At 39.3% G+C, this 17,741-nt stretch overlaps 1 protein-coding gene across 4 annotated transcripts in view; it reads right to left on the reverse strand.

Annotated features, from left to right (window-relative positions):
* Positions 1 to 17,741, reverse strand: part of LOC309631946 (uncharacterized protein) — a 122,812-nt gene that overhangs the window by 37,403 nt on the left and 67,668 nt on the right. For all 4 annotated transcript variants that reach the window (XR_014246656.1, XR_014246657.1, XR_014246658.1 and 1 more), the window contains one exon: positions 2,218 to 2,358. The gene's annotated coding sequence lies outside the window, so the exon portion shown is untranslated. The remainder of the gene's footprint in view (positions 1 to 2,217; positions 2,359 to 17,741) is intronic.

The raw sequence follows: 17,741 nt of genomic DNA on the forward strand, positions 1-17,741 counted from the left end.
GGGAAGGACGAAACTGTAAGAGCAAAAAAACGAACACAGAAAAGTGCACTTGGCCGTCTTTGATCCTGGCGAGTGAGAAGAGCTGGAGATATGGCGAGCACGTGGGGAAGGCCCTTGGAAATGTCCTTATCAGCTGCTCCTCCTCGGGTCCAGGCCCCACTCCTGCCCTCAGGACCATCACCATCAAAACCCCACGGCTGATCCCGGTCCCGTGGAGCCGTCTAATCTTCCCTAAATACAGCCTTTTCACTTATTTTCTTCTGACCTTAAGATTGTCCCTGAACCATTTATAAAGAATACCTGTTTTTGAGATTCTGAACAAAATAACAGCTTAAAGTCATGCTTTCTCTTAGATTGCACTAAGTCACGTAGGCTAAACTTCAAGGCTCACCAGCCTGAGCCCGGGCCTGCTCAGGCACCTGGGGACCCTCGGCCTCCTGCTCTGGCCTCCCTGTCCTGTCCAGGCTGCCTTGTTCTGGGAGAACACTGTCCTGACGCCACAGCTCTGCTCTTGGTGGCCCCCAGCCCTTGAGGGGCCAAAGCCATGCTGTGGCCTGTGGGGAGGGATGGGCCCGAGCCCTTCATCCCCCTCCGCTACCTGTGTGGGGAACCACGACCTTCTGGAGGGCTGGGACTGCAGCCTGGCATTGAGTGGCTGGCCCATGGTGGACACTTGGTGGCTTAATAAATGTCAGGCAAAAAGTGAGTTGATGAGAGTGGCAGCACCATCCCCTGTGTGCCTGTTCCCTCTTTCGCTAGGTGAGCAGAAAAGGACAGGAAGTGAGAGACTGAGGGAGAGGGGCCAGGGGCAGTGGGGAGTACGAAGGAACATGCATGCTTGCTGTTGGCCTTGTAGATTGCTCATAGTTTTGATTAAGCGACCTTTCTTCTGAAGTCAAAACAGTGGAGCCAGATTCAGTGGGAGTTTATCATGAAATCAGATCATCTGAAGGCTGGCAGGAAGAGATGGGGGCAGGCGCAGAAGGAATGCCTGAACCACGAGACCAGTGATTGTTACAGAAAGCTCTAACACCCAGACATCTGTAGTTCTGCACTATTACAAGGCGATAATTATTTGTAAAGGGGGCAAGAGGACTGACATCTTGGAAGGGGTGGCCTTTGTGTCAAGTGCTCTACTTAATTTATTAAAGAGGAGACTTTCCTTAATTGAACTCAGATACTCAGCAAAGGAAATGTTTGATCATTACCAAAAGTGTTGGGGGAGGGGGAACAGTCTGATAGTAACATCCTGTTTCTCTGCCTGCTCCATTTCTCCCACCTGGGTCTTCTCCAGCCATCACACTACAGCTATCGAGGCACCCTCTGACCTCTGACCATCTTGCCCCAGCTCCTGTGTTAACACTATCAGGGTGGCAGGGCTTTTATGGAATATACTAAAAGCCATGGGCCCCCAGCACCGGGGCATGGAGTTATCTTGCTTCTCCCGGGCTGGAGTTGTTCCCTAATTCTTCAGGCTGCAGCCAGTTTGAGAGAGGGTTTGGTCTCCTCCCTACTTAATCCTTCAGTGTCCTCTGAGAGCCGTGGGAGCCTTGTGCTGGTACCCTGTCACTCTTCCTGGCCTCTCCACTCCCAGCCACCAGATCATACTGTTTTTCTCTCCTTTAACCTATTAAAACATGATCTAAGAATGGGACTCCTTTTGATCATAAGGTAGATTTTTGAAAAAGTGTTGTTAGATTCTATATTTTAACATCATTAAAATTCTATATTTTTACACCAATACCCATACGTGTATTGGCTTGTAGTTTTTTTTTTTTTCCTTCCAGTTTTACTGAGATATAACTGACATACAATGCAAAGTTTAAGGTGTACAGCATGATAGCTGGACATATGCATATCTTGTGGAATGATTACTGCAATGAGTTTACTTAACATCCATCACCTCGCATAGTTACTAAAAAAAATTTGTTCCTGGTGATGAGACCTTTTAGGATCTACTCTCTTAGCAACTTTCAAATATACCATATAGCAATGTTAGCTATAGTTACGGTGCTGTACATTACAACCCCAGGATTTATTTATCTGATAACTGGAAGTCTGTACCTTTTGACCCCCTTTACCAGTTCCCCCGACACCCACCCTCTGCCTCTAGCAACCAAAAATCTGATCCCTTTTTCTATGAGTTTTGTTTTTTGGGTTTTTTTTAGAGTGCACATATTAGTGAGATCATACAGTATTTGTCTTTCTCTGACTTACTTCACGAAGCGTCAAACCCTCAAGGTCCATCCATGTTGCCACAGAGCCTGTAGTTTTCTTTTGGTGAACTATCTTTGTGAAGTTTTGGTAACAGTGTCATGATGAATTCATAAGAGAAACTGTGAAGCTTCTCTTCTTTCTCTGGTAAAATCAAAACATAGAGGAATTATTCGTTTGTTAAAGGTTAGAAGAAAATTGACCTCTAAACCCATTTGGACCTGTAATTTTTCAGGGGGTAGGAGGGAAAGAGATACTGCTCTTTGACAAATTTCTCATCTTCTCCATAGTTAGTTATAGGTTTAGGTTTTCTACTTTTTTAGTACACCTTAGCAACTTATACATACAAATATTTCACAATTTAAAATTTATTTGTATGGAATTATGTAAAATAATTTCAAAAAAATTTAAAATTTCCACTGTATCTGTGGTGATTTTTCCATTTTTATTTTTGGGGATAAGTATTTGTGACTTCCTTGTTGTTTTCCTCATTAATCTAGTGGGAGGTGTTGCTCTTTTGCTATTGTAACTCATTCTTATTTATCTCTTAAAAACATGTTGTATAGATTTAGCTTTCTAACCCAGTTTGATAGGCTTTGATCATGTACTGAATTAATCATATTAATTCAATAAATATTTATCATGCATAATCCTTAAAAGATACCAGAGGATTATTGTAAAGATTAATTGTTTTACAAGCATTAGCACAATTCCAGAAGAACTGTAAGTGCTCAACAAGGGTTATTCTATGTAATAATAAATTGTGAATAAGACAGTGTCCCTGCCCATATAAAGATGACAGTTTTCTTTGATTTTTAATAGGTAAATTAAACATATTCATATTATTGTAATGACTTTTCAAATTTCTTTTATCTAACCTTACTTTATTTTTGTCATGCTTTGCTGACTTTTTCCCTATTAAAAAAGTTTCCTTTAATCCTGATGGTTTCTCTTTCTATTGGTTTGGATGTTCTACAATCCATTCATTCATTCAGTTTTTATTTGCTCTTTCTTGGATACTCCTTCCTTCACCTTTTATACCAAATTTATCTTCTGGGAACTTTCCACTATCAGCCATGCTGGGTGGTGGCAGCTGCATACAGAGAAGAAATGGGAGTACCCGCTTCAGAGGGTAAATAGTTCCCTCTGATCATGGAAAAAAATGATAAATAACAGATACAGAGTAAAGCAGCAGGAAGACAGAGTTGTTGGCTATTTTTTAAAAAATTGCACTGACTCAAAACTTTGAAGCAATATAGCAGGCTGTGTAGCCCACTCCCTTGAAGACCAAGACATTCACCAGCCACAATCATTCATTCATTCATTCATACACGAAGTATGTACTGAATACCTGCTATGTACCAGGTACTCTCCCAGGCAGTGACGGTGGTGAACAAGACAGATAAGATTTCTTGAAGGTGGAGTTTACATTCTTGTGATGGGAGAAACAACAAATAAACACACTAATTCAGGTTGTAATGAGATGATGTGAGAAATAAACCTGATGGTAGAGAGTAGTTGGGGGGAGTGGGTAATCATGCCACTTTATGTGGGTTGGTCAAGGAAGGAAGCATCAGTTGAGGAGACAATTTTGCTGAGATGGGCAGAGAGCAGTCAGCTCTGCTAAGAGCCAGCCAAGAAGATTTCAGGCAGAGGGAAAAGCAACTGCCTGTGCCCTGTGTTGACTAAACGAAAAACACACAATGTAAAAGTTGTGAGTTAAATTTTATTCACGGAGCTTACTGAGGACTATAGCTTGGGAGACAACCACTCAGAGAGCTCCGAGGAACTGCTCCAAAGAGGTAAGAGAGGAGCCAGGATGTCTCTGAACTCTTTTTTGCTTGGAAAAAAAAAGTAGTCCGGCATCAAAAGATGACTGCTAATCATAGAGAACAGACATTTCAAGTTAATGATTTTAGTGCTTTTCTATGTATGGGGAAATGTAAGACTCTGGGGTCATTGGACATTTTTCCTTAGATATGTATCTTAACTATCTAGGGGCCGGTATATTCAAAGCACAGAATGCTTCCTGTTTTTCTCCATCCTGAATTCCCCTGAAGGCGACTGAAGGGGCTAATGGTTTGATCTTTGTAGTACTGGAATGGCAGGCAACATTTTTTTCTTTACCCCTAGGACAGGAAAGAACTTGGAATCTTTGAGGAACAGCGAAGAAGCCTGCAAGTGGGACACATGATAAGCCAAGGGAGAGAGTCACAAGATGAGGGAGGAAAGGCAGTAAAGGGACAAAGTGCAGAGGCCTTGAAGGCTCTAGTGGAAGTCTGTATTTCACTGTGAGTGCAGTGGGAACTCCTCGATGCATTTTTAAGCAGGGGGTAAAAATCCATTTTCATTGTTAAAAAGGTATAGTGAAGAGAATGGTTTGTAATAGTGGTTTTCAAGCTTTAGCATGAATCAGAACCACCTAGGGAAAACACAGATTGCTGGGCCCCAACTCCAGTGTTTCTGAATCAGTAGGTTTGGGGCGAGGCCTGAGAATTTGCATTTCTAACAAGTTCTAGGTGCTACGGACTGAATTGTGTCCCTCACAAATTTGTATGTTGAAGCCCTAACCCACAGTGTGGTGGCATTAGGACATGGGGCCTTTGGGAGGTAATTAGGTTTCAGTGAGGTCATGAAGGTGGGGTCCCCATGAGGGGATTAATGCCCTTATAAGAAGAGATATCTCTTTCACTTTCTGTGCCATGTAAGGACACAGTGAGAAGGCAGCTGTCTACAAGTCAGGAAGCAAGCCCTTATCAGAGCCCAACCATGCTGGTACCTTGATCTTGGGCTTCTAGGCTCTTGAATTGTGAGAAATAAACTTCTGTTGTTTAAGCCACCCAGTCTGTGGTACTTTGTTATGGCAACCTGACTAAGATACTAGGTGATGCCGATACTGGGCTGGGCCCGCTCTGCTGAGAACTGCTGCTCTGAGAGAGCCAAGAATAGGTCCATGGAGACCAGTTAGGAGCTATTTCAGGGATCCAGGTGAACATGGACATGGTGGTACAGTTTCAATGGCAAGGAGGTTGAGACACAGCTGGAGAAACCCATTTCTCTCCAGAAGCGCCCAGTGCACAGAGGCAGGACCTCCATGGTGGGTGGGAGGGAGGAGATCAGGAAAGAGGCAGATGAAAACATCAAAGGCCATTTAAGGGATGCAATTGCTGCTGACCGAGCTCAGGACTCCAGCAGGAAGCTCGCCCACAAGCCACTGGGAGCACGTCCCCTGAGGATCTCTCCACCAGCCACAGGCACCCCCAGGCCCCAAGACTAAACACACACCTCCCCTCACTCTGTTGCTGGCTTGGCTCTGAGTGCGGTGGCGAGAGTCTGGTAAAAGCAGTGCTATCAGAAAAACAGACCAGGATCTGTGGGCAAGGGAGAAGCCACAAACTTGAGCTATAGCGCCACCTTCTGGAAAACAAAAGAGGTTTCAGCAGCCAGCCAGGTGAGTTTTAAGAACCAGAGAAGACAGAAAAGCTTAAGAATCCTGCCACAAAAGAAAGCAAGATGTGTGGAGCAGGTAGATCCATATCAAGGCAGACAGAAAACCCCAGATGTAATAGCCCCAATGAAAAATACGCCCCATCTGAAGGCAACTAGTAAAGCTTTGAGGAGAAGTCTGCTACTTCAAGTGCAAAAGCAGCAATGCAAAGCTATAAGGAACACGGTTAATCAAGGAAACGTTGCACCAAAAAATAACAATAATCCTCCAATAACCGAGCTCAAAGGCACAAAATCTTGTGATCTAGCTGCTAAAGAATTTAAAATAGCTGTTCTGACAAAGTAAATGAGCTACAAGACACAGAAAGACAATTCAATGATGTCAGGAAAAAAATACATGAACAAAGTGAGAAATTTAACTAAGAGATATAAATCATAAAAGAAGAACCAAACAGAAATTCTGGAGCTGAAGAGTTCAATGAGTGAAATGAAAAATGCAATAGAGTAGATCAAAAGGAAGACAGAATAAGTTACCTAGAGAACAGGAACTTTGAAATAACCCAGAGAGAAACAAAGAAGGGTGAATGAAAAAGAGCGAAGAAATCCTACATGATCTATGGGACTCAATGAAACATACAAATATCAGAATAATCAGGTTTCCAGAAGGAGAAGAGAGGGAGAAGAAAGCAGAAAGTTTATTTCAAGAAATAATAGCTGAGAACTTCCCCACCCTGAGGAGAAACATGAACATCCAAGTTCAGGAAGCTAATAAATCACCCCTTATCTCAATGCAAAATGACCTTCTCTAAGACATATTATAATTAACCTATCAAAAATCAAAGATAAAGAGACCATGGCTATTATCAAGAAGACAGGACACAAGGTGAGCATGTGGAGGAAAGGGAACCCTTGTACACTGTCGGTGGGAATGTAAATAGGTTCAGCCAAATAGAAAAGGAAATGGAGGTGCCTCAAAAATTAAAAATAGAACTATCATATGATCCAGCAATCTCACTTCTAGGTATATATCCAAAGAAAATGGAAACAGGATCTCAAAAATATATCTGTACTCCCATGTTGATTGCAGCACTATTCACAATAGCCAATGTATGGAAACAACCTAAGTGTATGTCAACAGATGAGTGGATAAAGATGTGGTACATACATGAAATGGAACACCATTCAGCTTTAAAAAGAAGGAAATCCTGCCATTTGCAACAACAAGGGTGGATCTTGAGGGCATTATGCTAAGTGAAATAAGACAGAGAAAGACAAATACTGCATGGTATCGCTTATATACGGAATCTATGAGAAAAGCCAAACTCATAGAAACAGAATAGAATGGTGGTTGCCAGGCACTGGGGGATAGGGGAATTAGGAAGAAGTTATTAAAAGGGTACAAATTTTCAGTTATAAGATGAATAAGGTCTGAATTTTTTAACATCATCAAATATCCATCATTGTTCAAATATCACTTATTGTCTCATCTTTTAAAATGCTTAGTTTGAACTCAAATCCTCCAAACAAGATCCTTTTACTGCAATAGCTTAATATATCTCTCATGTCTCTTTTAATCTAAGATGTCTGCTCCCAACTTCTCTCTTTTTTTCCATGGATTTTATTTATTGAAAACTGTCTTGTTTTTCCTATACACCTCCCCATATTCTGGATTTTGATTATTGCATCCTTGTGAAAGACTTTAGCTCATTCCTTTGTATGCTTTGTTCTGATATATATTTTCCTATAATTTTATTTAGAACCTTTGTATATACAGTCTTATGTTCCAGGGTTGGCACTTTTAAACATGATATATCTGAGTTTTTTAGACCAGTCATGATTATTTTAATAATGCTATTTTGGTTTTATTTTCATCATCTTATTTTTTGTTTTCTATTAGTTCCACTTTTTCTCTTTGGTCTTTCTTGCTCTCTTTTGAATTGATAGTAATTTTTAAAAAATTCCTCCAATTAAAAATATCTGTAGGTTTACGTGATATGTAACAGCTCCTTGCCCCAGAATTGTCTACCCCAGAAACCTGTGCATTTCCAATTTAGCATTTATCACAAGCATTTTTAGCTTACTTAAAAATAACAATAAACATTTATTGAGTGAAAAAAAAGATGAACAGGGTCTGATGATCTAATGTATAACGTGGTGACTATAGTTGATAACACTGTGTTGTATAATTGAAATTTGCTAAGACAATAGAACTTAAATGTTCTCTCTCTCTCACACACACACACACACATACACACAAAGTGTAAATATGTGAAATGATGGATATGTTAACTAACTCAATGAGCAGACTCCTTTCACAATGTATACGTATGTCAAACTGTCATGTTGTACAGTTTAAATATCTTATAACTGTGCTTGTCAATTATACCTCAATAAACCTGAAAAAATAATAAATAAAAATGTCTATTGAGAAAAAAGATAAGAGCAACTGAAACTTAAGTTTCATCATAAATCTACCTCTGTGAACATGACTTCGTGGCTCTGGACCATCTGGTTTCTTTATACTTCTCTGGCTTCATCCTTAGCTCTGCTCTTGGAGCGTCCACACACTGGCTTCCTCCAATGAATTTCAGTGTCTCTCACCGCAGGACCTTGGCTTATACTATTCCTCTGCCCAGAAAGTTCTGTGTCTCACCATTCTTGGAACTGTTCCTTTCCTCCTTGTTTCTAACAGACACATGAGTTGCTGCTTCCTCTCCCTCTTGGATACATTGATGTGGGAATATTACAGAGGGTGAAAAATGGTCACTGCCCCTCACTCATTCTTCTATAAAATAATTTTCTCTTAACTTGTATTTATTTTACACAAAGTAAAACTTATTATAAATACATATTCCTCAGACCAAATAAAAGAGGAGTTCAGTTTCTCAAAAGTATAAAACCATGAAGCTGGAAAGTACCTAATCAAAGCTCTTACTAAACCTCCTGGCATTGATCAAAAGTAGCCACAAATTCTTTGTAACAACTCTCAACAAGAAGTGGAGTTTGTTTTCCCACATCTTGAATCTGGGTTGGCCCCGTGACCTGCTTTGACTAATAGAATGTGGCAGAATTAACACTGCAGATGTTCTCAGAATAGGTCCTAAAATGCTGCTGTCTCGTGAACAAGTCCAAGTTAGCCTCCTGGAGGATGACGGATGTGTGGAGAGGGGTCTCAGCCATCATCGCTGGCAGCCGGCAGCCAAATGAAGCTGAACGCATGAGTGAGCCCAGCTGAACCACGTGGAGCAGAGACAGCATTACTGACGGATTTCAGCCCAAGTGGCCAACCCACAAAATCATGAGCAAATAAATGGTTGTTGTTATAAAGAGCTCATATTTTACGAAGAAACAGCTGATACACCTTCCTAATCCCAGTTATCCAATAAAGATCTCCCTTCTCACTGGCTCATAGTTTAAGTGGTTCTAGAAGAAATATCAGGAGGGATCACACACCTTTCTGTATTCTGTGAGTCACAAAGAATTTACTAATTCAATAATTCTTGCATTGCCATATCATCATTATGTGCTGGGACAGTAAGATGCCCCTATGTGGATTCACGAGATTTTACTAAAACCCAGTGGCCACAGTTATGAGACATGCATATGTTACCTGATATTGAAGTAGATAATTTAACAAACATTAATGGAGTCTGAAGATTTTCCGTTCATAGGTGCAAATATCATGCCAATTGACTCCAACGAGCTATGTCATAATCCACAGTCTAGAGGTTAATGTTCACTTCAAGAGTCAATCAAAGCCAACTCACAAACAAGTGAGAACACAAAGACAGAAGACCTCCCTACCCGCAGGCTGAAATCTATGCTGTGCCATGCCATGAGTCTCTGTCATGTCCTCTGTATCGCTGACTACCCAACTAGTCACAGCTGACTTAGATCAGGATTTGGCCATCTCGCAACTAAGCCTGGAATTGCAACCTTCAGCACTGATGGCACTGCTATTCCTCTCTCCTCTTCTAGACTCCATTTCACAGTGGAAACAATCACAAAGCAAGAAGAGTCCCTTTCTCCCCTCCTTCCTTCCTTCCTTCCCTCCCTTCCTTTCTCCCTCCCTCCCTTTCTCTCTCTCTCCTCTAGCTGAGATCCTTTTACACAAAAGAAGTCCACCTTTCCAACTTCCAGTTGTACTGACTTTGTTGCCTTACCATGAACAAATAGAAACTTCTATTGCACATGTGATCTAGGGCTCTGAAACTTAATTCAGGTCTGTTAGCAAAAACCTGACTGAACAGAAACGGGCCCTTTAGATCTTGTTTCTCCCCTGTTTTCATCAGTGAAATAGCATCCCCCAGACAGCAATAAAGAGGCCATGTAGTTAGAAGTCCCATGGACTTGTCAGCAGGATGGAGTCAAAAAGGAATGCTGGGGCTGAGGGGAAAGGCTTCTTATTGTGGGAGCAAGCACACACTTTTCAGAGAAAATCACAGCGGGTGAGTCAGCTCTACCCACCACCAGAGCCTCCCATCAAGCCTCTTAGATAGCCTCAACCACCAGAGGGCAGACAACAGAAGCAAGAAAAACTACAATCCTGCAGCCTGTGGACCAAAAACCACAGTTACAGAAAGATAGAGAAGATGAAAAGGCAGAGGGCTATGTACCAGATGAAGGAACAAGAAAAAACCCCAGAAAAACAACTAAATGAAGTGGAGATAGGCAACCTTCCAGAAAAAGAATTCAGAATAATGATAGTGAAGATGATCCAGGACCTCGGAATAAGAATGGAGGCAAAGATTGAGAAGATGCAAGAAATGATTAACAAAGACCTAGAAGAATTAAAGAACAAACAAACAGAGATGACCAATACAATAACTGAAATGAAAACTACACTAGAAGGAATCAATAGCAGAATAACTGAGGCAGAAGAATGGATAAGTGACCTGGAAGACAGAATGGTGGAATTCACTGCTGCGGAACAGACTAAAGAAAAAAGAATGAAAAGAAATGAAGACAGCCTAAGAGACCTCTGGGACAACATTAAACGCAACAACATTCGCATTATAGGGGTTCCAGAAGGAGAAGAGAGAGAGAAAGGACCAGAGAAAATATTTGAAGAGATTATAGTCGAAAACTTCCCTAACATGGGAAAGGAAATAGCCACCCAAGTCCAGGAAGCGCAGAGAGTCCCATACAGAATAAACCCAAGGAGAAACACGCCGAGACACATAGTAATCAAAGTGGCAAAAATTAAAGACAAAGAAAAGTTATTGAAAGCAGCAAGGGAAAAACGACAAATAACATACAAGGGAACTCCCATAAGGTTAACAGCTGATTTCTCAGCAGAAACTCTACAAGCCAGAAGGGAGTGGCATGATATACTTAAAGTGATGAAAGGGAAGAACCTACAACCAAGATTACTCTACCCGGCAAGGATCTCATTTAGATTTGATGGAGAAATCAAAAGCTTTACAGACAAGCAAAAGCTAAGAGAATTCAGCACCACCAAACCAGCTCTACAACAAATGCTAAAGGAACTTCTCTAAGTGGGAAACACAAGAGAAGAAAAGGACCTACAAAAACAAACCCAAAACAATTAAGAAAATGGTCATAGGAACATACATATCGATAATTACCTTAAACGTGAATGGATTAAATGCCCCAACCAAAAGACATAGACTGGCTGAATGGATACAAAAACAAGACCCATATATATGCTGTCTACAAGAGACCCACTTTAGACCTAGGGACACATACAGACTGAAAGTGAGGGGATGGAAAAAGATATTCCATGCAAATGGAAATCAAAAGAAAGCTGGAGTAGCAATACTCATATCAGATAAAATAGACTTTAAAATAAAGAATGTTAAAAGAGACAAGGAAGGACACTACATAATGATCCAGGGATCAATCCATGAAGAAGATATAACAATTATAAATATATATGCACCCAACATAGGAGCACCTCAATACATAAGGCAACTGCTAACAGCTATAAAAGAGGAAATTGACAGTAACACAATAATAGTTGGGGACTTTAACACTCCACTTACACCAATGGACAGATCATCCAAAATGAAAATAAATAAGGAAACAGAAGCTTTAAATGACACAATAGACCAGATAGATTTAATTGATATATATAGGACATTCCATCCAAAAACAGCAGATTACACGTTCTTCTCAAGTGCGCACGGAACATTCTCCAGGATAGATCACATCTTGGGTCACAAATCAAGCCTCAGTAAATTTAAGAAAATTGAAATCATATCAAGCATCTTTTCTGACCACAATGCTATGAGATTAGAAATGAATTACAGGGAAAAAAACGGAAAAAAGACAAACACATGGAGGCTAAACAATACGTTACTAAATAACCAAGAGATCACTGAAGAAATCATAGAGGAAATAAAAAAATACCTAGAGACAAATGACAATGAAAACACAACGACCCAAAACCTATGGGATGCAGCAAAAGCGGTTCTAAGAGGGAAGTTTATAGCTATACAAGCCTACCTAAAGAAACAAGAAAAATCTCAAGTAAACAATCTAACCTTACACCTAAAGAAACTAGAGAAAGAAGAACAAACAAAACCCAAAGTTAGCAGAAGGAAAGAAATCATAAAGATCAGAGCAGAAATAAATGAAATAGAAACAAAGAAAACAATAGCAAAGATCAATAAAACTAAAAGTTGGTTCTTTGAGAAGATAAACAAAATTGATAAGCCATTAGCCAGACTCATCAAGAAAAAGAGGGAGAGGACTCAAATCAATAAAATCAGAAATGAAAAAGGAGAAGTTACAACAGACACCACAGAAATACAAAGCATCCTAAGAGACTACTACAAGCAACTTTATGCCAATAAAATGGACAACCTGGAAGAAATGGAGAAATTCTTAGAAAGGTATAACCTTCCAAGACTGAATCAGGAAGAAACAGAAAATATGAACAGACCAATCACAAGTAATGAAATTGAAACTGTGATTAAAAATCTTCCAACAAACAAAAGTCCAGGACCAGATGGCTTCACAGGTGAATTCTATCAAACATTTAGAGAAGAGCTAACCCCCATCCTTCTCAAACTCTTCCAAAAAATTGCAGAGGAAGGAACACTCCCAAACTCATTCTATGAGGCCACCATCACCCTGATACCAAAACCAGACAAAGACACTACAAAAAAAGAAAATTACAGACCAATATCACTGATGAATATAGATGCAAAAGTCCTCAACAAAATACTAGCAAACAGAATCCAACAACACATTAAAAGGATCATACACCACGATCAAGTGGGATTTATCCCAGGGCTGCAAGGATTCTTCAATATACGCAAATCAATCAATGTGATACACCATATTAACAAATTGAAGAATAAAAACCATATGATCATCTCAATAGATGCAGAAAAAGCTTTTGACAAAATTCAACACCCATTTATGATAAAAACTCTCCAGAAAGTGGGCATAGAGGGAACCTACCTCAACATAATAAAGGCCATATATGACAAACCCACAGCAAACATCATTCTCAATGGTGAAAAACTGAAAGCATTTCCTCTAAGATCAGGAACGAGACAAGGATGTCCACTCTCACCACTATTATTCAACATAGTTCTGGAAGTCCTAGCCACGGCAATCAGAGAAGAAAAAGAAATAAAAGGAATACAAATTGGAAAGGAAGAAGTAAAACTGTCACTGTTTGCGGATGACATGATACTATACATAGAGAATCCTAAAACTGCCACCAGAAAACTGCTAGAGCTAATTAATGAATATGGTAAAGTTGCAGGATACAAAATTAATGCACAGAAATCTCTTGCATTCCTATACACTAATGATGAAAAATCTGAAAGAGAAATTATGGAAACACTCCCATTTACCATTGCAACAAAAAGAATAAAATACCTAGGAATAAACCTACCTAGGGAGACAAAAGACCTGTATGCAGAAAACTATAAGACACTGATGAAAGAAATTAAAGATGATACCAACAGATGGAGAGATATACCATGTTCTTGGATTGGAAGAATCAACATTGTGAAAATGAGTATACTACCCAAAGCAATCTACAGATTCAATGCAATCCCTATCAAATTACCAATGGCATTTTTTACGGAGCTAGAACAAATCATCTTAAAATTTGTATGGAGACACAAAAGACCCCGAATAGCCAAAGCAGTCTTGAGGCAAAAAAATGGAGCTGGAGGAATCAGACTCCCAGACTTCAGACTATACTACAAAGCTACAGTAATCAAGACAATATGGTACTGGCACAAAAACAGAAACATAGATCAATGGAACAAGATAGAAAGCCCAGAGATTAACCCACGCACCTATGGTCAACTAATCTATGACAAAGGAGGCAAAGATATACAATGGAGAAAAGACAGTCTCTTCAATAAGTGGTGCTGGGAAAACTGGACAGCTACATGTAAAAGAATGAAATTAGAATACTCCCTAACACCATACACAAAAATAAACTCAAAATGGATTAGAGACCTAAATATAAGACTGGACACTATAAAACTCTTAGAGGAAAACATAGGAAGAACACTCTTTGACATAAATCACAGCAAGATCTTTTTTGATCCACCTCCTAGAGTAATGGAAATAAAAACAAAAATAAACAAGTGGGACCTAATGAAACTTCAAAGCTTTTGCACAGCAAAGGAAACCATAAACAAGACAAAAAGACAACCCTCAGAATGGGAGAAAATATTTGCAAATGAATCAACGGACAAAGGATTAATCTCCAAAATATATAAACAGCTCATTCAGCTCAATATCAAAGAAACAAACACCCCAATCCAAAAATGGGCAGAAGACCTAAATAGACATTTCTCCAAAGAAGACATACAGACGGCCACGAAGCACATGAAAAGATGCTCAACATCACTAATTATTAGAGAAATGCAAATCAAAACTACAATGAGGTATCACCTCACTCCTGTTAGAATGGGCATCATCAGAAAATCTACAAACAACAAATGCTGGAGAGGGTGTGGAGAAAAGGGAACCCTCTTGCACTGTTGGTGGGAATGTAAATTGATACAGCCACTATGGAGAACAATATGGAGGTTCCTTAAAAAACTAAAAATAGAATTACCATATGACCCAGCAATCCCACTACTGGGCATATACCCAGAGAAAACCGTAATTCAAAAAGACACATGCACCCGAATGTTCATTGCAGCACTATTTACAATAGCCAGGTCATGGAAGCAACCTAAATGCCCATCAACAGACGAATGGATAAAGAAGATGTGGTACATATATACAATGGAATATTACTCAGCCATAAAAAGGAACGAAATTGAGTCATTTGTTGAGACGTGGATGGATCTAGAGACTGTCATACAGAGTGAAGTAAGTCAGAAAGAGAAAAACAAATATCGTATATTAATGCATGTACGTGGAACCTAGAAAAATGGTACAGATGAGCCAGTTTGCAGGGCAGAAGTTGAGACACAGATGTAGAGAATGGACATATGGTCACCAAGGGGGGAAAACTGCGGTGAGGTGGGGATGGTGGTGTGCTGAATTGGGCGATTGGGATTGACATGTATACACTGATGTGTATAAAATTGATGCCTAATAAGAACCTGCAGTATAAAAAAACAAACAAAACAACTAATACTAAACTTTCATTGGGTTATTTGTATGGAAATATGTTAATATAAATGTTTCAGACATTACATGAAATTTCTAAAAATCTTATATTTGTATTTGTATGGAAATATGTTAATATAAATGTTTCAGACATTACATGAAATATCTAAACATCTTATATTTGTATTTGTATGGAAATATGTTAATATAAATGTTTCAGACATTACATGAAATTTCTAAAAATCTTATATTTGTATTTGTATGGAAATATGTATGGAAATATGTTAATATAAATGTTTCAGACATTGCATGAAATTTCTAAAAATCTTATATGTTCTGGTATAATGTTATAAGTAATAATCCTAGTTATTACTTTAAAATGTATATCTCAGAAATAACTAATTTTCTTGTCAACTGCATTATTATGAACTTTCATCAAATCTTTAACCGTGGTCATTTTTAAGTCTTTTGTCATTTACAGACAGTTCTGGGTGTACTCTGATGATTTTGCAAATATGTTCCTATAAAAGGGTTTCATCTTCAAGAAATTCATGGAAAAGACTCTGACAAGTACAGGTTTCTGGTAACTGACTGTACTGCTGAACTGAATGAATAAGCATTTTCAGAACTCTAATGAAAAACTGATGAACTCATAAAAGTGCTAACAAAAGATCAAGATGAAAAAAAAATTAATTACATGGGACTGAGTGAACTGATGAGGATGAGTATAATTTGTGTGACTTTCTGTCTGAATTTAAAAAAAAAAAAATCCCACAAGGACTCAGAGGCAAAGAATATACAAATCAATTTTCACTGCAAAGTAAAGGAGCTGTTACAGTGAAGGATTACTGGACTGAATGTCAATATTATGACATAGTATGAGTGTGTTTCATGTTTGGTAATTGCAATCATTGTTGCTTTTGTTGTGGACATCCATGTACAATGCTTGGTGTCAGTCTATTTATCTCTTGTAAAAATAAAATACAGTGTGTGTGTGTGAAAAAAAAAATAAAGGCGATTCGAATCTAAAAAAAAAAAAAAAGAAAATCACAGCGGGTGTTTTGATACCTTGGACAGGTGCGCTGGGTGTGTAAAAAGTAAACACAAGATTTCAGGAAAAATAAATATCATAAGAATAAAACCGAGCATACTGTTTCCATATGACCCAGCAATTTTGCTCCTTGGTATTTACCCAAATGAGCTGAAAACTTATGTCCACACAAAAACCTGCACATGAATGTTTACAGCAGCTTCACTCAGAATTGCCAAAACTTGGAAGCAACCAAGATGTCCTTCAATAGGTGAATGGGTAAGCAAACTGTGATATACCCATACGATGGATACTGGCGAAGAAAGAAATGAGCTATCAAGCCATGAAAAGACATGGAGGAAACTTAAATGAGTATTTCTAAGTGAAAGTAGCCAACCTGAAAAGGCTGCACACTGTATGATTCCTACTATATGACATTCTGGAAGAGGTAAAACTATGGAGATAGTAAAGAGATCAGTGATTGTCAGGGGTTGAAGGGGAAAGGGGTAGGGATGAATGGGCAGAGCACAGAGGAATTTTAGGGCAGTGAAAATACTTTGTATGGTATTTTAATGATGGATATGTGTCGTTATATATTTGTCAAAACCCACAGAACGTACAACGTAAAGAGTGAACCTTAATATAAACTATGGACTTTAGTTAATAATAATGTATGGATAATTTCTGTAAACCTAAAACTTCCCCCCAAAATGAACCCTATTAATGAAAAAAAAAATGTCATAAGAAAAGGAAGAGGCTGTCCCGTCTTGGAACGGGCTACGTGCAGGGCCCACATACCCATGAGGCCCAGCAGGCACAGGGTCTAGGGCCCATGATGTTTCTTAGGGACCCACAAAGATGTTTTAATTTTAATTTCTTTAAAACTCAGGAGGAAAACATGAATATAATAATACATATATTGGGCTGGGTTTTTCTGTAACATCTTCCCTTAAGATGTTAGAGAGAAACCCGAACGAACTTTTTGGCCAGCCCAATATAATCATAAATCCAGGCTTTATATCACCTCAGTCATAAAATATACTTTAAAATATATGATGGGAGAAGGGGCTTATAAAGGCACAAGTGTCCAGGGCCCACAAATGTTATACTAAGGTCCTTGCTGTGTGGGCGTGAAACATAATACCCAGTGAATTTGGGTGTGAGCCTGCTCCATGGCTGGGGCTCAGCTGGAAATGAGCTAAGAGCTTCACACAGAGCCGGGATGTTAAGAAAAGAAGGGGCCTGGGGTTGTTCTTGAAGAAGCCTGGGCAAACAGCCTACTGGAAAAAAAGTAAAAAGCAAATTAGGAACTGCATGAGTGGGAGTAGAATGGGGCTGGTTGGGGGCAGAGGGTGGGAAGCTAGAGTATTTTCTGTGTAGGATAAGAAGCTGGGCTCAGAGGAACTAAGGCATTAAGTACCAATTACACAGGAACGTCCAGGCGGGAGCTGGATTCCTGGAAGCAGAGACCAGCTGAGACAGAAGAGTC

This window comes from Balaenoptera borealis, assembly GCF_965194805.1.
Source record: "Balaenoptera borealis genome assembly, chromosome: 7".
Classification (NCBI taxonomy): domain Eukaryota; kingdom Metazoa; phylum Chordata; class Mammalia; order Artiodactyla; family Balaenopteridae; genus Balaenoptera; species Balaenoptera borealis.